General features: G+C 39.4%; 1 pseudogene; it reads right to left on the bottom strand.

Annotated features, from left to right (window-relative positions):
* Positions 1–7,259: 7,259 nt before the first annotated feature.
* The window catches only part of LOC102282818 (small ribosomal subunit protein eS7-like), an 80,061-nt pseudogene continuing 59,556 nt past the window's right edge, over positions 7,260–27,764 (bottom strand).

Below are 27,764 nucleotides of genomic sequence, written 5' to 3'. Positions count from 1 at the left end.
ATTTCTATTCAACTTTTCAAGTATATTGTCACCTCTACTCAGAATCAGGTAACAGTCATCTACTTATCTCCTTGAACATCCAATATGATAGTTTATATAGAATGTGTCCTTACCAGTATTTAAATAAACCAAATAATCAAATTCAAATTAAATGTGACACAGAAAACAATCTGATGAGGGTGGAAAGATTGTTTTGAGGTATTATAGACCATTTTGAACTTGCTCTAAGAGATACTAATGAGAAATGTCCAATTGAAAGGAAAAGGAGGGACTACCTAGCTGGTCCAGTGGTTAAGAATCAGCTTTGCAATTCAGGGGATACAAGTTTGATTCCAATTGGGGGAATTAAGGATCCCAGATGCCTCAGAGCAACTACTGAGCCCATGAGTCCCTGGGCCACAAAGAAAGATCCCACGTGATGCAATGAAGATCCCACATTCTACAGCTAAAGACCCAAGCAGCCCAATAAATATATGAATTGTTTAAAAAAGGGAAAAGAAACTGATATTTACTATGTATCTTCCACATGCTAATTGCTGAATTAGGCACTTAACACATTACGTTGTTTAATCCTTATAGATGCAGATCTGCACCTCTGCAAAGTAGATACTATTATCTATTATATCAAAGTAGATACTATTCTATCAATACTATTTTCCCGAATTTTATAAATGAACTATGAAAATTTTATTAGTAGCAGAGGAATGCACATGGTTTGTTGGGTTTGGAGGAAATAATTTGGCCTGTGATATGGCTAAACCATGTCACAGTAAAACCCAGTTATGGCCAAGTGTGGTTAATTCCTCACAGGAAGTCAAAGAGAAGGGGACCAACATTATTTAAGGACATTAACTAAGGCCTGCACTGCAGTGGATATTTAATCATATCATGCAGCCTTCACAAGACACTTATCAATGTGGAAGCAGGCTGACTGGGGTTAAAGTATGTCAACTGTGGCTACACACAGCCTGGTAAGGGCAGAACCAGAATTACAATCTGACTGACCTCAAACCCAGTCATTTTCTGGACACCATATAACCATTCTATGTTGCCGTCTTTTAGTCTGATGGAACTTATTAGAAATGCAAATTATCAGGCCCCACCCAGATCTTTTGAATAGGAGGGAGGGGCAGAGGTGGCAGTCTCTTGGCACCACCCATCCTGGTGATTCTGATACATTTTCAAGTTTGAGAACCCTTGTTCAGCAGAAGGGACAGAGTAACAACCACGTATTTTCTTCAAAAAGATTTCTTGGTTTTTGGTTTTGTTTTCTGAGTAGAAAAGTAATTATATAATCATCAAAGACAGTATGAAGAATAGAAGTCAACTCAGAATAAAATCACTCAGAGATATTTACTACTGACTTTTTTTTTTTTTTTTTTTTTTTGCATTCGCTGTTTTTATAAAGCTCAAATTTACAAGAATCTCTCAACATTTTCCAGTCCAGTGCTCTATTGTAGATCTAAGACCCCTTCTCCCTTCATTTGCCCCATAAATCTTTCAACTACACCGTCTGCTGTGTCCTGCTACTTACTGTTACTACAGCACTTTGGATGTACATTTGGCCCCCTATATTTGAGGGTTGCACACTGGAGGATTAAACCAAGTACAGACGGAAAATATTCAGAAAAGAAAATTATATAAAGTTCCAGAAAGCAAAACTTGAATGTACCTTGGCCAGCAGCTATTTACATACATAGTATTTACCCTGTATTAGGTATTTTAAGTAATTTAGAGATGATCTAAAGTGTATGGGAAAGACTAGAGAAGGCAATGGCACCCCACTCCAGTACTCTTGCCTGGAAAATCCCATGGATGGAGGAGCCTGGTAGGCTGCAGTCCATGGGGTCGCTAAGAGTCAGACACGATTCAGCGACTTCACTTTCACTTTCAACTTTCACACATTGGAGGAGGAAATGGCAACCCATTCCAGTGTTCTTGCCTGGAGAATCCCATGGACGGAGAAGCCTGGTAGGCTGCAGTCCATGGCGTCGCACAGAGTCGGACACGACTGAAGTGATTTAGCAGCAGCAGCAGCAGCAGAGATCTCTTCAAGAAAATTAGAGATACCAAGGGAACATTTCATGCAAAGATGGGCTTGATAAAGGACAGAAATGGTAGGGACCTAACAGAAGCAGAAGATATTAAGAAGAGGTGGCAAGAATACACAGAAGAACTGTACAAAAAAGATCTTCACGACCCAAATAATCACGGTGTGATCACTCACACTCACCCAGAGTCAGACATCCTGGAATGTAAAGTCAAGCGGGCTTTAGGAAGCATCCCTACAAACAAAGCTAGTGGAGGTGATAGAATTCCAGTTGAGCTATTCCAAATCCTCAAAGATGATGCTGTGAAAGTGCTGTACTGAATATGTCAGCAAATTTGGAAAAGTCAGCAGTGGCCACAGGACTGGAAAAGGTCAGTTTTCATTCCAATCCCAAAGAAAGGCAATGCCAAAGAATGCTCAAACTACCACACAATTGCACTCATCTCACACACTAGTAAAGTAATGCTCAAAATTCTTCAAGCCAGGCTTCAGCTATTAATACATGAACCATGAACTTCCAGATGTTCAAGCTGGTTTTAGAAAAGGCAGAGGAACCAGAGATCAAAGTGCCAACATCTGCTGGGTCATCAAAAAAGCAAGAGAATTCCAGGAAAACATCTATTTCTGCTTTATTGACTATGCCAAAGCCTTTGACTGTGTGGATCACAATAAACTGTGGAAAATTCTTTAAGAGATGGGAATACCAGACCACCTGACCTGCCTCTTGAGAAACCTATATGCAGGTCAGGAAGCAACAGTTAGAACTGGACATGGAACAACAGACTGGTTCCAAATAGGAAAAGGAGCACATCAAGGCTGTATATTGTCACCCTGCTTATTTAACTTCTATGCAGAGTACATCATGAGAAACACTGGGCTGGAAGAAGCACAAGCTGGAATCAAGATTGCCGGGAGAATTATCAATAACCTCAGATATGCAGATGACACCATCCTTATGGCAGAAAGTCAAGAGGAACTAAAGAGCCTCTTGATGAAAGTGAAAGTGGAGAGTGAAAACGTTGGCTTAAAGCTCAACATTCAGAAAACGAAGACCATGGCATCCGGTCCCATCACTTCATGGCAAATAGATGGGGAAACAGTGGACACGGTGGCTGACTTTATTTTTCTAGGCTCCAAAATCACTGTAGATGGTGACTGCAGCCATGAAATTAAAAGACACTTACTCCTTGGAAGTAAAGTTATGACCAACCTAGACAGCATATTAAAAAGCAGAGACATTACTTTGCCAACAAAGGTCTGTCTAGTCAAGGCTATGGTTTTTCCAGTGGTCATATATGGATGTGAGAGTTGGACTGTGAAGAAAGCTGAGTGCCAGAGAATTGATGCTTTGGAACTGTGGTGTTGGAGAAGACTCTTGAGAGTCCCTTGGACAGCAAGGAGATCCAACCAGTTCATTCTAAAGGAGATCAGTCCTGGGTGTTCATTGGAAGGACTGATGTTGAAGCTGAAACTCCAATACTTTGGCCACCTGATGTGAAGAGCTGACTCATTTGAAAAGGCCCTGATGCTGGGAAAGATTGAGGGCAGGAGGAGAAGGGGACGACAGAGGATGAGATGGTTGGATGGCATCACCAACTCAATGGACATGGGTTTGGGTGGACTCTGGGAGTTGATGATAGACAGGGAGGCCTGGCGTGCTGTGGTTCATGGGGTTGCAAAGAGTCGGACACGACTGAGCAACTGAACTGAACTGAAAGTATATGGGAGGATATGCATAGGTTATGTGCAAATACTATGACATTTCATGTAAGAGACTTGAGCACTGGCAGATTTTTGGTATCTGAGAGGGTTCCTGGAACCCACGCACCTCGGATTCTGAGGGATGACTATACCTCCATCTATAGCCCATATCAATTTGTACTGTCATTATTGGTTTACATTCATCTTTCTTTCCTTAGCAACCGACTCCCACACATATATAGTGAAGTGAAAGTTGTTCAGTCCTGTCCAACTCTTTGCGACCCCATGGACTATATAGTCCATGGAATTCTCCGGGCCAGAATACTGGAGTGGTAGCCTTTCTCTTCTCCAGGGGATCCTCTCAACCCAGGGATTGAACCTAGGTCTTCCACCTTGCAGGCAGATTATTTACTGTCTGAGCCACCAGGGAAGCCCTGGTGATAACATAGTGAGTGCTCAGTAAATACTTTGAACAAATGGATTTGTAATTTAATGAAAAATAAAATAAATTAGCTGAAACATATTCAATCCTTCTTATTAGATTGATGATTCCTAATTAGTTTGAACTCTAAAAGTCTGATTAAGCATAGAAATGTTCTTTTAGCAGAATTCCTTCATCACAGATGTTGTTAGATCTGAAAGTCCAAGTTTGATACCAGTGAATCTCAAGGGATTAATAAAGTATATATTAATATATAATATATTAATAAAATATAAGAGTCCTCTTAGATAACATGAAAAGCAGCTGAAACATGTTCTAGGTCTCTCGTATTTCCCCTTCTCCTGTATTTTCATGTCATTAATTAAACTTAATTAATTAAGTTTACCTTGGAATTCTCATCCTTCTCCAGCAACTACCATTTTTCTGTACCTCTTTCCAGCAAAATACCTCAATGCAATTGTCTATTCTTGCTGTCTCTACCAATTCTCCACGTTACCATGTCCAATAGACAGCTCTCAGTCCTCATCTTCTGTTAAAATTCAATTTATTTAAACAACAAGGAGATAACAGTTCATTCTTTCTGCCTCCTACCCCTCCCATCTTTGGAAATCATCAACCCGTTCTGTGCATCTAAGAGATATATACATATATGTGTGAAAGTGAAGTCGTTCAGTCACGTCCGACTCTTTGCGACCCCGTGGATAGTGTAGCCCTCCAGGCTCCTCCGTCCATGGGATTCTCCAGGCAAGAATACTGAAGTGGGTTGCCATTTCCTTCTCCAGGGGATCTTCCCGACCCAGGGATTGAACCCAGGTCTCCCACATTTCAGGCAGACGCTTTAACCTCTGAGCCACGAGGGAAGCCCTACACGTATGTGTAACAGAGATCAAACAGTATTTGTCTTTCTCTGTCTGACTTACTTCACTTAGCATAATGCCCTTGAGGTCCATTCACATTGTGACATGTGGCAAGATTTCCTTCTTTTTATGGTTGATTAATATTCCATTGTATATATATACCATAATTTATCAGTTCATCTATCAATGAACACAGGTTGTTTACATAGCTTGGCTATTGTAAATAATGCTGCAATGTACAAGGAGGTGCATATATCTTTTTGAATCAGTGTTTCTTTTATTTTCTACAGATTAAATACCAGAAAGTGGAATTGCTGGATCATATGGTAGTTCTAATTTTAATTTTTTTGAGGAAACTGCATACTGCTTTCCATAGTGGCTATCTATTACATTTTGATAGGTTGGGATGGTGATCATTGTTTTCATTGTCATTGTTTAGTAGTTGTTGTTTGGTCCCTAAGTTGTGTCCAGCGGTTTTGTAACCCCATGGCCTGTGTAGCCCACCAGGCTCCTCTGTCCATGGGCTTATTTAAGTCATTGTTGTTGTTGTTTAGTCACTTGGTAGTGTCTTTGTGAGCTCATGGACTGCAGCACGCCAGGTTTCCCTGTCTTTCACCATCTCTCAGAGCTTGCTCAAACGCATGTCCAATGAGTTGGTGATGCCATTCAACCATCTCATCCTCTGTCATCCCCTTCTCCTCCTGCCTTCAATCTTTCCCAACATGGGGTCCTTTCTAATGAGTCGGTTCCTCGCATCAGGTGGCCAAAGTATTGGAGCTTCAGCTTCAGCATCAGTCCTTTCAGTGAATATTCAGGGTTGATTTCCTTTAGGATTGACTGATTTGATCTCCTTGTAGCCCAAGGGACTCTCAAGAGGCTTCTCCAAAGTCAGTGAAGACTTTTTCAAAGACTTTCTTTGATAAAAAACTCTCCTTGACCAAACTTGAATCAGTACCTTGCAGTCCTTTTTTTTCAACTAGACTTTGACCTTGTGCTCTGTCCTTGGCCCAACTAGTTTTAGCAAAAATTCTGATGAGTCAGTTTAGTGAAAAATCCCCCAGCCTTGATATTACTCTGAATATCTGGTCAAATTCCTTATCCTTCACTCTCAACATCTTATCACCTTAAGCTGCCTTAAGGCAAGAATCCTGTTGAGTCTTATCAAGAATCCTCCCAGCCTTAATGCTTCCTCTAGTAATTTTCCATCCACTGATCCCCACCCTGCTCCTTAACTTATCCTGGTTGGTTTGGATTTGAGCTTTGTCTCTCTCCCGTACCCGACTTCCGTGGTGGCTCAGACGGTAAAGTGTCTGCCTGCAATGCAGGTTCGATCCCTAGGTCGGGAAGATCCCGTGGAAAAGGAAATGGCAACCCACTCCAGTACTCTTGCCTGGAAAATCCCATGGGCGGAGGAGCCTGGTAGGCTGCAGTCCATGGGGTCGCTAGAAGTCGGACACAACTGAGCTACTTCACTTTCACTTTTCACTTTCATGCATTGGAGAAGGAAATGGCAACCCACTCCAGTGTTCTTGCCTGGAGAATCCCAGGGACAGGGGAGCCTGGTAGGCTGCTGTCTCTGGGGTCACACAGAGTCGAACACGACTGAAGTGACTTAGCAGCAGCAGCAGCAGAGTCCATTTCTTTAAAACTAGGCTGGTCAGATTTTCCCAGAGAAGATACTTCTAATATCCTGCCTGGTGGGTGAAGACCTGGTCACCTGTGTTGAAGGATCCAGTTGGGAGAGATACCTAAAGGAAGCAGTGTGCACCATACAACCATCCCCTAATATTCTCAGCTTCAGTGCTGTACGTTGGCTTTTCGCTTTACCGTGTATTTTCCAGAGAAGAAACCCTTTGTTTCACCCTTTTCAGATATAAAACTCCAGTCTTTTTCCAGAGTTGGAGGGGACAGTCACCTGGTCACTCAGTGTGGGGAGAGAATCAAACTACTTCTTTAAGGTATTTTATGGGTTGTTAGGAGGAGCTAATGGACACCTAGCCAGATGTCTTCTTAAACTGGGACTCAGTGCTTTCATTTTCACTGCAATGGACACATTAAAGAATTGAACTAAGATGTACTTGCTATAATCGACATAAAACATAAATTGAGATTTCTGAAATAGTCAAGGAGAGCAGTATGAGAGTCCCATCCTTACTGAGTCACTTACTCTTTTTTTTTTATTGTGAATGTTTTATTTAGTCATTTTTGTTTACAACTGAAAGTCTGAGCATTCAAAATTAACATCCTTGCCCATGAGCTTCTTATAGACACCAGAAAATGTTTCAACTTTGTGTTTCACATTGTCTGCTGTGCTTCATCCAAATGAGCCTTTAGGAGCTGGCTGCCATCCAGTTTGACTTGGATTATCTTGCCCATAATCTCACTTGGGAAAAACCAAGTCATCCAGGATCCCATTGTGCCCAGCTGTTAAGGCGCAGCTCCTGAGATATTTTTGCTTATTTTTTGGTACAGCTTTTTTGAGTTGGCTTAGGTAGAATTCTCCTCTGGACACTAAAGACAACATGCTTCCCATTGAACTTTTTCTCCAGTTCACGTACTAACTGGACTTGGGTTTTCTGAAAAGATTTCAGTTGAGGAATGGGAACAAAGATTGTAATAGCTTACTCGCCACCACCAACTTCATTTTCTCGGCTCCTGTTGTATTCAGCTTCCTTAGTGGAGCCCTGAGTTCCAAGTTGATCTCAAACTCATGGAGAGCCTGGGAGCTGCCAGATTCCAACTCCTGCTTCTTGCCATTGGGCTTCACAGTCTTAGTGCTCAGAACTGAAAGAAAATGAAAGTGAAGTCGCTCAGTCAGGTCCGACTCGTTGTGACTCCATGGACTGTAGCCCACCAGGCTTCTCCATCCATGGGGTTTTCCAGGCAAGAATCCTGGAGTGGGTTGCCACTTCCTTCTCCAGGGGATCTTCCCCACCCAGGGATCAAACCCAGGTCTCTTGCATTGCAGGCATACGCTTTACCCTCTGAGTCACCAGGGAAGCTCAGAACTGAACATGGCCTAATCCTTTCTTAAGAGGCCAACACTCATTTGCCTGGCCAACACCTGGCCTGAAAAGAGCATGGCATGGTTTGTTTGTTTGGCTGGTTGGTTGGTTTTGCTGGGTCTTCACTGCTGCTTGGGCCTTTCTCTAGTTGTAGAGAGTGGAGCTACTATCTGTTTCAGTGCACAGGCTTCTCATTGCAGTGACTTCTCTTGTTGCAAAGCACAGGCTCTAGGCTCTAGGCGGGCTTCAGTAGCTGCAGCATTCAGGTTCAGTTGTTGAGACGTATCCTTGAGATCTTTTTGCCATCAGTCCATAACCTCTTGGTTGGATTTTGACTTTAGGTTTGTGATCTGTGTCTAGGGAACAACAGAAAGCTATATCTCATTCACACAGGCATTAACTCTAGGACTCTGGTCTCAGAACTTCAGCTCTGATTGCCTGAGCGAACATTCAAACACTCACAGTTAGGATGTCCTCCTAGAGGTCTTATTCTGACTCTTTAGAATTATGATGCTTAGGGTGTGTGCTCTATAGATGAGTACCAGCCCATTGACTGGTCCATGGTGAGATAAGTGCAGAAATTAAGAATAAATATTTATACTATATAAATTACATATAATTTACAGAATATTTGAGACACTTTGGAAATGAAAAGGGGGATATGATTCTGCACCTCCAGTCCCAATGTGTGGGCTTTTTCCACTCACCACCTATTCACTGACACTAGTTAAGTGTCCTACAATTTTACTCAATTGTACTCTGACATTTACTCCTTGGAGATAGCATCAAATCCCACAAGTTAAGGACTCAGTCCTACAAGACTGAAACCCCTGTTTCTGATGCCAATCACAAGTTCAGGTCATCACATATGCTTCTGACTGACTGGTTATGAATCAAAGGTTTAAGTGACCCCACTCTTTGGGTTCCATTAATTTGCTAGAGCAGATCATAGAACTCAGAGAAACATTTTGCTTATTAGCTTATCAGTTTATTATAAAAGAATATAACTCAGGAACAGTCAGATGAAAGAGACACACAGGGCAAAATATGTGGGAAGGGGCTCAGAGCATCCATGCCCTCTCTTAGAGCATCATCCACTCTCACACCATTGTCTTACAGCTGGCTATTCACCAACTTAGAACCCCAGGTTTTGAGTTTTTATGGAGGCTTCATTACATAGGCATGGTTGATTGAATCATTGGCCATTGGCAATCATTCAACTTGCAACCTCCTTCCCTGATCCCCTTCCAAGAAGTGGGTAGGGAAGGGGACAGGGTGACTGAAATTTCCAATCCTCCAATCGCACAATTGTTTCCTCTGATAACAAGCCCTCATCCTTAGGAATTTTCCAAAAGTCACTTCATTAATATAAACTCAGATATGGTTGAAAGGGACTTATTGTGATTATCAAGACACTTCTTTTGTCTTCTCTCTTAGGAAATTCCAATGGTTTTAGGAGTTCTGTGCCAGAAACAGGGATGCAGACCAAGTATATATTTCTTATTATAAATCACAGCATCATAAGGGACTTCTAATAATTATGCCAGAACAACAGATATTACCTGGACTGTCAGGCAAAGAGGAACATATGGTCACCTCCTCCATAGGTCTCTCTGGTGGTAGAGCCCTGTGGTACGCCTTTCAAATGACCTCCTGAGCCTCTCTTTTCCTAGGTGTAGTAGTAGTAGTTTAGTCACTACCCTAATTTCCAAATTCCAGGCCCCATGCCCCTGCCCTGATAAGATAGCCCAGCAATTATAGTTTTGCCCACCACTTCCTAAACCATTCTTGGAAATTGGCTTATAATTGGACATGCTGTCTTGCCTACTTGCCCCATTCTGAGACTTCCTTCCCGTGACTGTCTTCCCCCAAGAGGGTATTTCTGAGAGCAGGCTTCAGTCTTCAGCCGTACCACAATGAGGAGTCATAAAATATGATTCATGGTCATGATAATTAAATAAACTACTGAGTGCAGCAGTAGCTTCAATTCATTAGAAACTTCAGAGTTTAAGTGCTTCTTGGCAAATATTTTCTAAATAGTCCTGGTAGATTTAACAAGAAGTCAGAGATTAGACAATGGGAAAAATCAACAGTTTTTCAGCCAACCCTCTGCTAGGAGCATCTGTGAAATATCATGCATTTCTTGGGAATTATTATAGTAGTCTTCAAATGTTTTCACTAACATAATCACTAAGTTCATTTTTAAAAACCCTATATTCCTTGATACATTTTAAAGCTGACATATAAGAATTTTCATCACAAGTCCAAATAATTACAAAGGATATAATTTATGCCATCTTATAAATACTGTAATTTAAAAATGAAACTATTCCATCACTCCTTTTAATGTATAGAATGCAGACAAACTACCATATATTTAATAGAATATAAATACTCACCATCATCCATTTAAAAATACTCTAACTTCTTCTACAACAACTAAGAATTTCACAACTATTCTTTTTTCTTCTAGAATGCATATTTCTAATTCCCCCACAGAAGCTTATCCTATAGTAATAAATGCTTGTTTTTTTTTAATTGATTGGATCATTTTATTTCTTCACACTAAAAACTAATTAATTTTTAGTTTTTAATTTCCTATAAGTATAAATTTCTAAGTGTTTAAATAATTTCTTCTGGTTGACAATTAGCAGCTTTATACAACTAATTAAAACAATATAAATGTAACACAAATTTTGATAAATTGACAAAAAGTAGAAATATATTGGGAATGCATTTTTTTTCAGTTATTTATCGATCTTTAAGGCAGGGAATACATTTTTTAATTGATGTATTATTGATTTACAATGTTGTGTTAGTTTCAGGTAAATAGCAAAATGATTCACCATATATTTTATATATATATAATACATGTGTGTGTTATACAGTTGTTCCTTATTATTTATTTTACATCTAGCAGTTTGTATCTGTTAACCCCAAACTCCTAATTTATCTTTTCCCCCCACCTTTCTCCTTTAGTAACCTAAGATTGTTTTCTATGTCTGAATATGTTTCTATTTTGCAATTAAGTTCATTTGTATACTTTTTTTTTAAGATTCCACATATAAGTGATATTGTATGATACTTGTCTTTCTCTGACTTTATTCACTTGGTATGATAATCTCTAGGTACAACCATGTTGTTGTAAATGGCATGATTTCATTCTTTTTTATGGCTAGGTAATATTCCACTGGGGCTTCCCAGGTGGCTCAGTGATAAACAATCCTCTTGCCAAGCAGCAGACATGGGTTCCATCACTGGGTCAGAAAGATCCCCTGGAGAAGGAGGTGGCAATCCACTCCAGTATTCCTGCCTAGGAAATCCCATGGACAGAGGAGCTTGGTGGGCTACAGTCCATGAGGTCACAAAGAGTCAGACATGACTTAGCAACTAAACGACAACAATATTCCATTATTTGTGTGGGTATATACATATGCATGACATCTTCTTTATCCATTCATCCACAGATGGACACTTAGTTTGCTTCCAAGTCTTGACAATTATAAATAGTGCTGCTATGAATATCAGTGTACACGTATCTTTTTGAATTATAGTTTTTATCTTTTCTGAGTATATGCCCAATACTGTGATTGCTGGATCATATGGTAACTCTATTTTTAGTGTTTTAAGGAACTGCCATACTGTTCTCCTTAGTGGTTGCACCAATTTACAGGAAATGCATTTCTTTACAAGATGAATAGGGCTTTTAAATTTTTAGTGCATTAATCCCATCAATTCTATGTCTAGTTTTTATTTTTATAGATGTAAACACTGGGAAAACTTGTTCAGTACATACCCAGATGGGACTTGAAGTTTCCTTCAGCAGAACCACTTATTTCCTTTCATGCCTGACATATAAGCCCCTTCAAAAATGGTATGGGATCTAGTCTCAAAAACTACTTTGAACGATATATCAACTTTAACTTGATTCATCTTTTAAAAATCTTATCAAAAGCAAAAAAAAAAAAAGAAAAGAGAACTGAGCGACTGAGCATACACACACACATACACACACATAAAGATTTAACACACAACTACTATTCTTTCCCTTAGAGCCACCTAGTTTAACCCAATATTTTCAAGACAGGTTGAAAAATTAAAAATAATGTTAATTTCAAAGCACTCTTTCCAATATAATATTTCTTAATAAAATTCTATTTTTATAATCTGATTTAAATATACTTTTGCCAAAACTATGGAGATAGATTTTACTCATTTAATTTGTAAATTCATTTAACTTAAGTACTTCTTGTAATCTAAATAGTAAACTCACTCTTCTTGGTCAAAGCAACCATGTAAATCACACTTACTTTGTGAGAAAAGTCTGGCTTCTTTTTCCCCCCTTAACTTTATTTACAATACATATACAGTATGTGTTTATATGTTTCAAGAAAGATTACAAAGCATTTGGAGGTAAATTATAGATAGTATCTGGAACATTACTGAAAACAATTGAGATTAAAACACTATAGATCTAATATAATTGGCCTTTTCCCTTTTTATAGTATAAAACAAGATGAAAAGAATATACTATTTCTTTATTATTTATTTTGGAATAATGAGCTAGCATGTGTAGCTGAAGTTACAAAAAAGTTATTTATTAAATGAGCATGAAAAAAACATTGCATGCTTTTTGCTAAATATGTGTGGCATGTATCAAATACAAATGTTTGGCTTCTCATGTTAAGAATCATGTATAAAAATCAGACAACATTTTAGTTATTATGTTCAAACTTTCCTTGTGTATCTAATAAAAAAGAAAGGTACTGCTAAAACTAATTGGCCTGGCAGCTGACATCTACTTTTAGTTTTTGTTTTTATTCAGTTTTAGAAAATATTAAATAATTAGATTAAATAAGATAAAGATTGACTATAGCTGCTTTATAAAATAGATTTTAACATATTGATTCACACTGAATTTTAAACAATTAAAATCTTCATCTAAAATGATATATCGTAGTCTCAGAAAACAGACAAATTATGTTGGAGTTGTACTGCTTATTCAGTTTGAACATGCTTTTCTTTCCAGCCAAGATATTCTAAGGATGACTATTAAGAGTTTCCTAAAAGAATTGCTTGTATTTTAAAAAGCTGCTTATAGACTTCAATATTTTTCACCAATGCTTTCTTTGCTTTCCCCTCATGAGACTCCTCCTAAAAAATGTTGTATCCTATGTTACTCAGTTATAAAAAAAGAACACATTTCAGTCAGTCCTAATAAGGTGGATGAACCTAGAGCCTATTATAGAGTGAAGTAAGTCAGAAAGAGAAAGACAAATATTGTATATTATTTGCATATGGGATGCATGCATATGGAATCTAGAAAGATGGTACTGATGATCTTATTTGCAGGGCAGCAGTGGACACACAGACATAGAGAGCAGGCTTGTGGACACAGTGGAGGAAGGAGAGGGCGGGAGGAATTGAGAGAGTAGCATGGAAACATATACATCACCATATGTAAAATAGATATCCAGTGGGAATTTGCTGTGTGACACAGGGAGCTCAACCTGGTGCTCTGTGACAATCTAGAGGATGGGATGGAGAGGGGGATAGGGGTGGGGGTTCAGGAGGAAGGGGACATATGTACACCTGTGGCTGATTCGTGTTGATGTATGGGAGAAACCAACTCAATATTGTAAAGCAAATATCCTCCAACTAAAAAATATTTTAAAAATGATGCATCTTTGATAATCGTCGAAGAATAGAAGAGGCAAAGTCATTAAATGAAAATTGTCATTCCTCCCCTACATTCACACTGACTTAGATCTATCCCAATGGGAACAAAATATTCCATTTCTAACCCCGAGCTTTACCTTCAACAGAAATAACTATAACATACAAAGACTTAGAGCATGCATTTGGTAACTACCAACAAAATTCTGTAAAGCAATTATTCTTCAATTAAAAAAATAGATAAATTTTAAAAAGTAATAAGATGTTTCCCAAACCAGTTGTTTCCCATAGTCCTTTTGTTTGGCTCTCTGGGAGATTTCACACAGTGAGGTAAATGACGACACCTATGCCTTCCATTTGTAAAGTGGGAGAAAGACTATTGTGAAAGGGCAGGTAGAGAGTTAGCACATACCTTTACCACAGGCAGGTCGATTTTAGGACACAACTCGTATGAAAATGGAAAAATCTTGAATTAATGTTTCTAAAATTGTAAGTCCACATTCCCTTTGGCTTACAATTTATGTCTTCTCCTATTGAATTACTATACAGTGAAGATTCTTTTGTTGTTGTTGTTGTTGTTAATATTTATTTATTTGACTGCATCCAGGCCTAATTGCAGCACACAGGATCTTTGCTGCATCATGCAGGATCTTTTGCTGTGGCGCACGGACTCTAGTTGTGGCACATGGGCTCCAAAAGTTGTGGAGTGCAGGCTCAGTTGCTCCAGGGCATATGGGATCTTAATTTCCTGGCCAGGGATCAATCCCACACCCCAATCCCATGGACAGAGGAGCCTGGAAGTCTACAATCCATGGGGTTGCAACTGTGTTCGTGCCTGGAGAATCCCAGGGACGGGGTAGCCTGGTGGGCTGCCGTCTATGGGGTCGCACAGAGTCGGACACGACTGAAGCGACTTAGCAGTAGCAGCAGAATGACTGTCAGTTCACTTCTTTTTCTTTTTTTAAATTTATTTTTAGTTGGATGATAATTGCTTTACAATGTTGTGTTGGTTTCTGCCGTACACCAGTGTGAATCAGCCATTAGTGTACATGTATCCCTTCCCTCTTGAACCTACCTCCCATCCCCCCCATCCTACCCCTCTAGGTTGTCACGGAACACCAGGTTGAGCTCTCTATGTTATATAGCAACTTCCCACTAGCTATCTATTTTACATACGGTAATGTATATGTTTCCATGCTACTCTCTCAATTTGTGCCACCCTCTCCTTCCCCTGCTGTGTCTACAAGACTGTTCTCTATGTCTGCGCCTCTATTCCTGCCCGGCAAATAGGTTCATCAGTACCATTTTTCTATATTCCATGCATGCATGCATGCTCAGTTGCTCAGTAGTCCAACTCTTTGCAACCCCATGGACTGTAGCCCTCTAGGCTCCTTTGTCCATGGAATTTTCCAGGCAAGAATACTGGAGTGGATAGGCGTTTCCTCCACCAGCTAATTTCCATATATATGCATTTTCTCTTTCTGACTTACTTCACTCAGTTACAAGCTCTAGGTTCATCCACATCAGTTCAACTGACTCAAATTTGTTCCTTTTAATGGCTGAGTAATATTCCATTGTATATATGTACCACAACTTCTTTATCCATTCATCTGTCAATGTACATTTAGGTTGCTTCCACGTCCTGGCTATTGCAAAGAGTGCTGCAGTGAACACTGGGGTACATTTGTCTTTTTGAATTATGGTTTTCTCAGGGTATATGCTCGGTAGTGAGATTCCTGGGTCATATGATAGTTTTATTCCTTGTTTTTTAAGAAATTTCCATACTGTTCTCCATAGTGTCTGTATCAACTTCCATTCCCACCAACACTGGAAGAGGGTTCCGTTTTCCCCACACCTTGGCAGGCAAATTTTTGACTACTGAACCACTGAGAAAGTCCCTGCATAGTGAACATCCCACATTTTCCCCTCTCCCTCTGGTCCCTAACTTTTCTGCAGTACTTATGCTACTAAGACATTTTTCAAAAGTTAAAAAAGTAATAGGTTAAAAAGCAATAGTGTAAAGTTTAAAAATAAAATAAAATTGGAAGAATAAAAAAAAAAAATAAAATAAAATAAAATAAAAAAAAAAAAAAAAAGCAATAGTATTTATAATGGAACAATTCCCATTACAAATACTTAGAAATGCTGGATAAAATATAGGTAAAAGTCTTTAAAAATATAGGTGAGCTTGAAAGAGAGAAGTCTGCAAATAATAAGAAAGGAAGCAGGTGTTGAAATCTGAGGGAAAAGATTCCAGCCACTATTGCAAATGAGTAGTGGGGGAGTTAGAGGGAACTACCTAAGTTAGGGACTTGGATTTTAAGGCATATGCAAAAAATAGAGGACAGGGATCAGGACCAGAATAGAGGACATGTCCTGGACCAGGAAAGGAAACCAGAACAGAAATCTCTCTGAGAGGCTGAAACTGCCAAAGGGTAGCACCCTCAGTGAAAGGATAGTAGAAGAAAATCTGCTCAGCAGCACAGGAAGGTAACAAGGAAATCCATATTCCTTTGCCCATACACTGGTCAAGGAAAAATGTTTTCACTGAAACATTGAAAACTCAGGCCTGCTTCTCACAGCAGTTTTGACTTTGATTTAACACTACCTTGGAAGTCCAGCAATCCCTAAGTTAAGAAATTAACATAAAAATTGACCCTGGGCCAATGGAAAACCCTGAGGCACTTACAGAAGCAAATGTAACATCCTGAAGGGACGATACTTCACCTAAGGGCACATGAGGTTCTCATGGAATAAAGCCAATCCAGGCAAAATAGAGTTTTTATAATAAAAGAGGATGAAATACACAAAAAAGAAATCAAACAGGAGCTCACTCAGGAGACTAAAGCAGAATTAGAGCCCTAAATTTCTGAAATATTAGACTGATAATCTAGAAAAGAATATAAAATGAATATGCCTAAAATAATTAGACATGAAAGAAATGTTTTTAAACCCCTGCTTGTTGGCATTTGTTAACATTGCACTGGCCTAGGTAAGCTATGTGGCCAAACCCGCAGTTAGAGGAGGAGGGGACTACAGAGTTACATGGCAAAGGCTGTGAAGACAGAGTCCTTACTGGGGGGCATTAACAGAACACAAAATTGTGTTTATTATTGTTTTGTTGTTGTTGTTATTTAGTCATGCCTTTGGCCACCTGATGCGAAGAGCCGACTCACTAGAAAAGACCCTGATGCTGGGAAGGCCAGAAGGCAGGAGGAGAAGGGCACCACAGAGGATGAGATGGTTGGATGGCATCACCAACTCAATGGACATGAGTTTGAGCAAGCTCCAGGAGATGATGAAGGACAGGGAGGCCTGGCGTGCTGCAAACCTTGGAGTTGCAAAGAGTCGGCAACCACAACACAACAACAATTTGTGTCTGACTCCGAGACCCCATGGACTGTAGCCCGCCGGGCTCATCAGTCCATGGGATTCTCCAGGCAAGAATACTGGAGTGGGTAGCCATTTCCTTCTCCAGGGGATCTTGCCAATTTAGGGATGTTTATCTGTTTAATAAACTCCATATAGTTCATTTCATCTTCAATTGTCACTCCTTCTCTTAAAGTAAAATTTATTCTATTGTTATAAGAAACATATAAGAAACAAATCAGAATAGACAAGCAAAATGAATGTAAAGAAATATGATAATGACCCTCACAGAGACAACCACTCGATGAATAGTCTTCTCAATTTTTGTCTGTCTCTACCTCTGTATATGTATGTATGATTATGTCTAGATTGGTTGTGGAATTATTTTAAAATTATATAATATAAACATTAATTTAGAACAGCTATTAGGTCTCAATGAAAAGTCATGTTTCACAGAATGATATATAAAATTCATCTGCACATGGAAAATCCTTGTCTTCAGGCACAGACTTTTACACTATATGCAGCTTTCATCTTTTGAATGAGATGCCTCTTTAGCAATTGTATCTGCTGGTTTTCATGTGGTCACTGATATTACTACATGCCTTGTGGGATGATAAATGTTTACATTTTATGAAGTTATATGTTTATCATACATTTTCCTGAGAAATTAAAAACATTGAATTTTTATTAAACATGCACTTTTTTTTCCTTTGAACTTATTTTTGTTAAAGATCTTATTGCGCAGTGTTACAAGTGTTACCAAACAATAGCATAAATAAACAATAATATATTATCATCGTGCAAAGAATGGCAAAACCTCTGTGACAAGCATGGCCAATCTACTTTCAATACACTCTATTGCAGCACTGTTCAGTCTCTATTTCCTGCACATAATTCACATAATCTAACCTGGAATTTCCCAGGTTTCCTACTGACTGGTGGCCTAGCAGGCCTGGCACCGTTGTGTGGTATGCCAGATAGTCCTCAGGGACTGCCACATCTAATACTTCCCCACCGCCCCCCAAGGTCACACAGAGTTCACTGTCCTGACCTGATTTTATCAGTAAGTACCCAGCATGTTGTTCTTGAAAGAAAATTCACAGCTACCATGCCTCCGGAAAGGATTGGGAAAAGAGTTAACCAGATTATTGCTTGTTATATTCAATTTTAACCATGAGTTGCAGTGAGAATTCTTTTCGCTGCTGATGCATCACACGCACTAGAGCTGGCAGAAACTGAAGTGCAAAGTGTGGTGGTGGCGGTTTAATTGCTGAGTTGTATCTGACTCTTTTGCAACCCCATGGACTGAAGCCGCCAGGCTCCTCTGTCCATGGGATTTCCCAGGCAAGAATACTGGAGTGGGTTGCCATTTCCTTCTCCAGGGATCTTCCCGACCCAGGGCTTGAACCCACGTCTCCTGCCTTGGCAGTAGGATTCTTTACCACTGAACTACCAGGGAACTCCCAAAGTAGAAACTCATGAGTTTACCAAACTCATTCTAGCATATTGTGATGCAATTATTAATAATAGTACGTGGTTTTAAAAAGTGACAAATCTGAGACAGATGTCAAAATGGATGGCCGTTGGACCACAGTAAACCTGAAGCACTGTTGCCCTAATTATAAAGCTGGTAATTAAGACAACGCATTGTGGGCACAATGATAGATAAATAGACCATTGGCAGAATAGTCCAACTGACCAAAGGATAAATGGAAACTTGATACATTATTGACCTGTGAGGAAAGAGTATTTCGTCCTGGGAAATCTGGTTATCTATGTGGAAAAACATAAAAGTGGAGTAGACCTTTACCTTACACCAATCATAAAAATTCAACTCAGAATTGACTTAAGTGTGAAGGGCAAATGTATAAAATATTCAGAAAAAAATGAGTGGAAGAGCTTTGTGACTTTGAGGTGGGAAAGATTCTTTAAATGAAACACACAAAAAATAAACCTTTAGGAAACAAGATTGATAAGCTTAATGACATTAATATCGATGACTTTTGTTCATAAAAAAATAGCGTAAAGAGAGTAAAAAGAGAAGCTACAAACTCAATTAAAATATTTGCAATTCAAGTAACAGAAGTTTAAGATCCAGATAAGAAAAGAACTCCTATGAATCAACTAGAGAAATACAACACAATAGAAAAATGCAGAAAAAGACATGACATAACATTTAACAGGACAGAAAATATGAATTTCAATCAGTCCACAAAAAGATGATTGATCTCATTTATAATCAGGGACATGCAATATGAAACCATAGTAAGATATTATTTATCACAGCTATCAGAAAGTACAAAGTTAAAATGTCAGAAACTGTCAGGTGTTGATGAAGATGTGGAGCAGTTAGAACTTTCATTCACTGTTTTTGAGACTGTACATTGCACAAGTTTGAGGAACAGTTTGGTATTTTCTGTTAAAGATGCACAAAATAACCACTCAGTGATTCATTCTTATGTGTATACATTCTAGAGAAAATTTTCCACGTGTGACCAGAAACAAGTGGAAAATGATCTTCAGATCAGATCAGTCGTTCAGTCGTGTCCAACTCTTTGAGACCCCATGAATCACATCACGCCAGGCCTCCCTGTCCATCACCAACTCCTGGAGTTCACTGAGACTCACGTCCATCGAGTCAGTGATGCCATCCAGCCATCTCATCCTCTGTCATCCCCTTCTCCTCTTGCCCCCAATCCCTCCCAGCATCAGAGTCTTTTCCAATGAGTCAACTCTTCACATGAGGTGGCCAAAATACTGGAGTTTCAGCTTTAGCATCGTTCCTTCTAAAGAAATCCCAGGGCTGATCTCCTTCAGAATGGACTGGTTGGATCTCCTTGCAGTCCAAGGGACTCTCAAGAGTCTTCTCCTACACCACAGTTCAAAAGCATCAATTCTTCGGCGCTCAGCCTTCTTCACAGTCCAACTCTCACATCCATATATGACCACAGGAATAACCATAGCCTTGACTAGACGGACCTTTGTTGGCAAAGTAATGTCTCTGCTTTTGAATATGCTATCTAGGTTGGTCATAACTTTCCTTCCAAGGAGTAAGCGTCCTTTAATTTCATGGCTGCAGTCACCATCTGCAGTGATTTTGGAGCCCAGAAAAATCAAGTCTGACACTGTTTCCACTGTTTCCCCATCTATTTCCCATGAAGTGATGGGACCGGTTGCCATGATCTTCGTTTTCTGAATGTTGAGCTTTAAGCCAACTTTTTCACTCTCCTCTTTCACTTTCATCAAGAGGCTCTTTAGTTCTTCTTCACTTTCTGCCATAAGGGTGGTGTCATCTGCATATCTGAGGTTATTGATATTTCTCCCAGCAATCTTGATTCCAGCTTATGCTTCTTCCAGTCCAGCGTTTCTCATGATGTACTCTGCATAGAAGTTAAATAAGCAGGGTGACAATATACAGCCTTGACGGACTCCTTTTCCTATTTGGAACCAGCCTGTTGTTCCATGTCCAGTTCTAACTGTTGCTTCCTGACCTGCATACAAATTTCTCAAGAGGCAGATCAGGTGGTCTGGTATTCCCATCTCTTGAAGAATTTTCCACAGTTTATTGTGATCCACACAGTCAAAGGCTTTGGCATAGTCAATAAATCAGAAATAGATGTTTTTCTGGAACTCTCTTGCTTTTTCCATGACCCAGCAGATGTTGGCACTTTGATCTCTGGTTCCTCTGCCTTTTCTAAAACCAGCTTGAACATCAGGAAGTTCATGGTTCACATATTGCTGAAGCCTGGCTTGGAGAATTTTGAGCATTACTTGACTAGTGTGTGAGATGAGTGCAATTGTGCGGTAGTTTGAGCATTCTTTGGCATTGCCTTTCTTTGGGATTGGAATGAAAACTGACCTTTTCCCGCCCTGTGGCCACTACTGAGTTTTCCAAATTTGCTGGCATACTGAGTGCAGCACTTTCACAGCATCATCTTTCAGGATTTGGAATAGCTCAACTGGAATTCTATCACCTCCACTAGCTTTGTTTGTAGTGACGCTTTCTAAGGCCCACTTGACTTCACATCCCAGGATGTCTGGCTCTAGGTGAGTAATCACACCATCGTGATTATATGGGTCGTGAAGATCTTTTTTGTACAGTTCTTCTGTGTATTCTTGCCACCTCTTCTTAATATCTTCTGCTTCTGTTAGGTCCATACCATTTCTGTCCTTTATCGAGTCCATCTTTGCATGAAATATTCCTTTGGTATCTCTGATTTTCTTGAAGAGATCTCTAGTCTTTCCCATTCTGTTGTTTTCCTCTATTTCTTTGCATTGATTGCTGAAGAAGGCTTTCTTATCTCTTCTTGCTATTCTTTGGAACTCTGCATTCAGATGTTTATATCTTTCCTTTTCTCCTTTGCTTTTCGCCTCTCTTCTTTCACAGCTATTTGTACAGCCTCCCGAGACAGCCATTTTGTTTTTTGCATTTCTTTTCCATAGGGATGGTCTTGATCCCTGTCTCCTGTACAATGTCACGAACCTCATTCCATAGTTCATCAGGCACTCTATCTATCAGATCTAGGCCCTTAAATCTATTTCTCACTTCCACTGTATAATCATAAGGGATTTGATTTAGGTCATACCTGAATGGTCTAGTGGTTTTCCCTACTTTCTTCCATTTAAGTCTGAATTTGGCAATAAGGAGTTCATGGTCTGAGCCACAGTCAGCTCCTGGTCTTGTTTTGGTGACTCTATAGAGCTTCTCCATCTTTGGCTGCAAAGAATATAATCAATCTGATTTCGGTCTTAAAGCATTGTTTTTAATAGCAAACAAAATGTTTTGCAGAAACCAACACAATACTATAAAACAATTATCCTTTAATTAAAAATAAATAAATTTAAAAAATCACATTATGAACAAAGCAATTAGAAACTTATAGATTGGAGATCAATTGTGGAATATTCATGAACTGCAGTTACATGGATCAAAATTGTTGAATGTAAAACATATTACTGAGTGAAAAAAATTCTCTAAGAAATAAAGAACAGTTTAATTTCATTTATATAAATACACATATTTCAAAAACTGCAAAATGAAACAGTATTTTGGTGATAATCTACATGTATAGAAATAGTATAAAAGCATGCCAGTGAATGACAACACCACTTTCAGGATAATAGTTACCCTTGAAGGAAACAGCAACCCACTCCAGTACTTTTGCCTTGAAAATCCCATGGATGGAGGAGCTTGGTGCAGGCTACTATCCATGGGGTCGCAAAGAGTCGGGCACGACTGAGCGACTTCACTTTCACTTTCACTTGAGGACAGAAGGCTTCTCTGGTGGCTCAGACAGTAAAGAATCTGCCTGCAATGCACGAGACCCAGATTCGATCCCTAGGTAGGGAAGATCCCCTGGCAAAGGGAATGGATAACTTCTCCAGTATTCTTGCCCAGAAAATCCCTTGGACACAGGAGCCTGGCAGGTTACAGTCCATGGGGTTGCAAAGAGTTGGCAGAAAGAGTCGGACACAACTGAGCAACTAATACTTTCGTTTTCCTTTTGAGGGAAGGAAATGGATTGGGGAAGAAATTCATGTTCCAACCATGTTATTACTTTATTTCTTTTTAAAAAATCTGAAACATTTAAAAAAGACTGAAACATTTATGGAGATGTGGGATGAAGCTGGTGGTGGGAACGTGAGATGAAGCTGCTGGTAAATATATGGTACTCAGTATATTATTTTCTTTTTTCTATACGATCAGTTGACGTACATAATAAATCTTTTCAGAGACAATAAAAAATGCAAAGGAGAAACTCACTGATCCCTGCCTTCCTGGTGGGAGCTGACTTCTCTACGTTTTCCTCCTTTGCTCAGCTGGCCTAGCCTCAATCATGGCTGTGGGCGGCAAGGCTTCTGCTGCGGTTCTTCCTCCCTGCAGACTGAAGCACTCACGCAAACAGGAGACTGCACTGAACCTGGCCCATGCCAATGTTCTTGCTCTGTGTCATCCCTAAGGTTAGCCAGTAGAGCTATGGGGCCAGAGGAGGGGACACTGGATCCCTTCACACACTCCCCTAGCCAGCTTTCTACTATGGTTCTCATACTGAGCCCGGCACAAAGAAGGCGTCCAAGACGTGTTTGTTGAATCGACCTGAGAAATTGTCAGCACATCAGTGAGCTGCTGGTAGGACATGAAAACAGTTACGTGGTGATGTGGTGTGTGCCAGCATCTGTTGTGTTCCCTAGTACGGTCAGCACTCTAGCTAACATTCTCTGGGAACTCTGGCCCATATGCAGGAAGCTGACAGCAGGTATTCAAAAATTTTAGGATTTGGGCTTAATTTCAGATAAGCAGGATAATCTGGGCTCTGTGCCAAGGAGAAACAGATTCTACTGTCTTTTTCTGCCTTTTCAGCATCTCAAGTTCTTATACCATCCACCCATATACAACTTTCTTCTTTAGAAAGTCATCTGAGAAACGCAAAAAGCACCATCTCACTCTTTTCTATTTCTATTCTGATGTGTAACCAATGGGAACCAACTGTGATAGAAACGGAGGATTATGAATTGATAAGAGCAATCTATTTCCATTTGTTTTTGTTCCTGGGCAAAATAATGAAGGAAAATGTACCGGATGCGTAGAAGTATAATGTACATTTTCTGGGTCAGCCTTTCTATAGGGGTACTCAATTATTTCTGTGTCTTTTTTCAGAGAGGAAAAAATATGCTTTCCACATTTAAATTGGTTGGACTTGGGAAAAGTTTTTATGGGAATGATTTTCTAGGAACATTGAGATACAAAATAATATCAGCCCTTTTTCCTCGACTTTATTAATCTGTGAATTTAGTATCTATTTTCTGCTATCCTCTTACAAACAAAAACTATGTGTTCTCCAACTTGATAACACCATTGATAATTTTTTTCAAAAGGTCACATTGCAAAAAGTATATCACTCTAAAAGTAAGCCATTTTTCTTTTCCTATGTTCTTACTTTCCAGTCTTATTCTATACAAAGGCATTCTTTTTACATAGTGAATCACAGCATATAGATTTGTATTCTGCTATTTCATTTAGGGTATAATATGACTTCAAAATAAAATGGCACATGAGTCTCATGACTTTATAATCATGCTGATGATATATTATCACATATACAGTCACATAAAATAGGTAAAGTTTTGTATATTTTAAAGTATCTCTATGCATTTTATTGTATGTGAATGTTATGTGTGCACTCTCAGTTTTGTCCTACTCTTTGCAACCCCATGGACTGTAGCCCACCAGGCACCTCTGTTCATTGACTTGTCCAAGCAAGAGTATTAGAGTGGGTTGCCATTTCCTCTTCCAGGGGGATGTAAATAAATGTCACCTCTATGTAAGAAACATTTGAACTTTAAAAAATTTATTTATTTATTTATTTTTTGCTGTACTGGGTCTTCGTTGCTATGTGTGGGCTTTCTCTAGTTGCAGAGAGCAGGTGCTACTCTTTGATGTAGGCATGGGGCCTCAGCAGTTGAGACATGTGGGCTCTAGAGTTTGGGGGCATATGGGATCTTCCCAGACCAGAGATCAAACCCTCGTCCCCTGCATTGGCAGGTGGATTTTTTTTCTTCTTGTTTATTTAATTTCTTTAGCTTTGGCTGTGCTGGGTCTTCATTGCTGCAAGTAGGCTGTCTCTAGTTGTGGTGAGTGGGGGCTACTCTCTAGTTGAGGTGTGCAGGCTTCTCATTGTGGTGGCTTCTCCTGTTGCAGAGCACAGGCCCTTGAGCAGAGCTCAGTAGTTGCGGTGCTCAAGCTTAGTGGCCCCGAGACATGTGGAATCTTCCCCAACCAGGAATGGAATCCACGTCCCCTGCACTGGCAGGAGGGTTCTTAACCACTGAACCAGTGGGCAAGTCCGGCAGCTGGATTCTTAGTGGACCATCAGGGAAGTCCCTGATTTGGATTTTTTAAAGTTGGCTCTTTCAAACTAGCAGAGCTCTCAACCAAGATAGAGAAGAAATTTACTTAGGGCTTAAAACCAAACAAAGTTGAGTTACCTATTTGAGTCAAATCACAAAGTTAAAAAGTAGAATGGTGGTTACCAGGAGCTGGGAGTAGGGGAGATTGGGGAGTTACTGTTTAACAGGAGTCCCTGTTGGGGAAGAGAAAAAGGTCTGGAGATGGATGGTGGTGATGGTTGTATAAAAATGTGAATGTACTTACAGCCACTGAACTTAAAAATTATTAAAATGGTAAATTTTGTTTGTGTATTTTTGCCACAAAAAATGGTTTAAAAGATGAAACAGTAAACTAAATGTTTACTAAACTAACATTTAGTTTACTAACATTTACTGCCTCAAATTTGTTTTGAAATGTGACTATTTGTAAATAATAAATACATTAATGTTAAAATGCATTGGGTTTCAGAATAGTAGGTTCAGAAACAAATGAATAAAGGAATTTTGCCTTAAAAGGAAATTAAAATGAAACTTAACAGGTGTGATTTGTAGATTCAGGGGAAATGAAGAAGACTTTGAAGCTATGGGAGACCCAGATGATTGGTGATTAGTTAACTCATCCAAAGTCTGTCTTAGTCCATTCAGGCTGTTATAACAAAATACCAGAGACTGGGTGACTTACAAACAGCAGATACTGATTTCTCACAGTCCTGGAGGCTGGAAGTCAGAGATCAGGGTACCAGAGCGGTTGGGTGAGGACCCTGTTTTTGGTCCGTTTTCTTGTATTGTCAAATGGCAGAAGTGAGTAGGGAGCTCTGTGCATTCTCTTTTATAAGGGCACTAATCCCATTCATCAGGGCTCCACTATCATGACCTAATCACCTCCCAAAGCCCTCACTTCCAGATACCAACACACTGGATGTTAGGATTTCAACATATGAATTTAGGAAGGACACAAACATCCATTCTGTAGCAAAGTCTCACACTTAGAAATGACAGAGACACGTAAAACCCGTGATTTTTACTAAACTGGAAAAAAAGATTAAGGTTTTCAATTCTCCTATGGATCTGGATTTTTAAGTGTTATGTTTTAAATGTCACATAGGATTTGAAGTTGTTTTAAAATTTATTAAATATGTATTGTTGTTGTTCATTCGCTCAGTCTTATCCGATTCTCTGTGACCCCATAGATGGCAGCACACCAGGCCTCCTTGTCTGTCACAACTCCTGGACCTTGCTTAAACTCATGTCGATTGAGTTGATGATGCCATCCAATCATCTCATCCTCTGTCACCCCCTTCTCCTCCTGCCCTCAATTTTTCCCAGCATCAGGGTCTTTTCCAATGAGTCAGCTTTTCACATTAGATGGCCAAAGTACTGGAGTTTCAGCTTCAGCATCAGTCCTTCCAATGAATATTCAGGGTTGATTTCCTTTAAGATTGGTTTGATCTCCTTGCTGTCCAAGGGACTCTCAAGAGTCCCAGCACCACAGTTAGAAAGCATCAATTAGCTTCAATGTTTTAAAGAAAATTATTTCTCTGGTTATAAAAGTATATATGGTCTTTGTAGAAAATTTGGAAAATAAAATATATAAAGATTAAAAATCACCTATATCCCCACCCCAAATAAATACTTGTTAATATTTTGGTGTACTTTTTTCTAGGCTATTTCTTAAACACATAGTTGAAATTGCTATACAAAATTTCTTTGTCCTTTTTTCATTTAGTATTACAATATATGTCCTTAGTTATTAAAGATTCTTCATAAATTAATTTTACATGTCGTTAGGATATTCTGACTTATGGTTGCATCATAATTTGCTTAAATATTCTTTTACTGTTGGACATTTAGGCTATTTCCATTTTTGTTATCAGTAATATAGTGACCTTCCTCATATAAAGGTTTTGTCTGCATTTTAAGTTATTATTTAAGAAAAAGTTCTATAAGTAGGTTTACTAGGTAAAGATTATAAATATTTTTAAGATTCTTGGTTTATGTTACTGCTTTGCTTTTTGAAAAGTTATTATGAATTTATACTTTCAACAGAAATATGTTATCACCACTGGAGTACAAATAAGGCCTAATATTCATTAGGCTCTAGTTTTTAACTGGATACTAAGGTTCTTTGGAAGGAATGATGCTAAAGCTGAAACTCCAGTGCTTTGGCCACCTCATGCGAAGAGTTGACTCATTGGAAAAGACTCTGATGCTGGGAGGGATTGGGGGCAGGAGGAAAGGGGGATGACAGAGGATGAGATGGCTGGATGGCATCACCAACTTGATGGACATGAGTTTGAGTAAACTCCAGGAATTGGTGATGGACAGGGAGGCCTGGCATGCTGCAGTTCATGGGGTCGCAAAGAGTCAGACACAACTGAGTGACTGAACTGAACTGAACTGAAGGTCTCCCTGGACACTCACAGACAAGTCTGTGTCAGTCTCTTGTGGGGTCACTGCTCCTTTCTCCTGGGTCCTGGTATGCTCAAAGTTTGTTGGTGCCCTCCAAGAGTCTGTTTCCCCAGTCCTGTGTAAGTTTGTAAGAAAGGCAAAGGAAAAAAGGGAAGATATACCCATTTGAATGCAGAGTTACAAAGAATAGCAAGGAGAGATAAGAAAGCCTTCCTCAGTGATCAATTCAAAAAAATAGAGGAAAACAATAGAACGGGAAAGACTAGAGATCTCTTCAAGAAAACTAGAGATATCAAGGGAACATTTCATGCAAAGATGGGCTCAATAAAGGACAGAAATGGTATGGACCTAACAGAAGCAGAAGA

This window comes from Bos mutus, chromosome 11 (assembly GCF_027580195.1).
Source record: "Bos mutus isolate GX-2022 chromosome 11, NWIPB_WYAK_1.1, whole genome shotgun sequence".
Taxonomy (NCBI): Eukaryota; Metazoa; Chordata; class Mammalia; order Artiodactyla; family Bovidae; genus Bos; species Bos mutus.
Note: the sequence above shows the minus strand (reverse complement) of the source record. Positions and strands in the feature narration are given on the sequence as shown.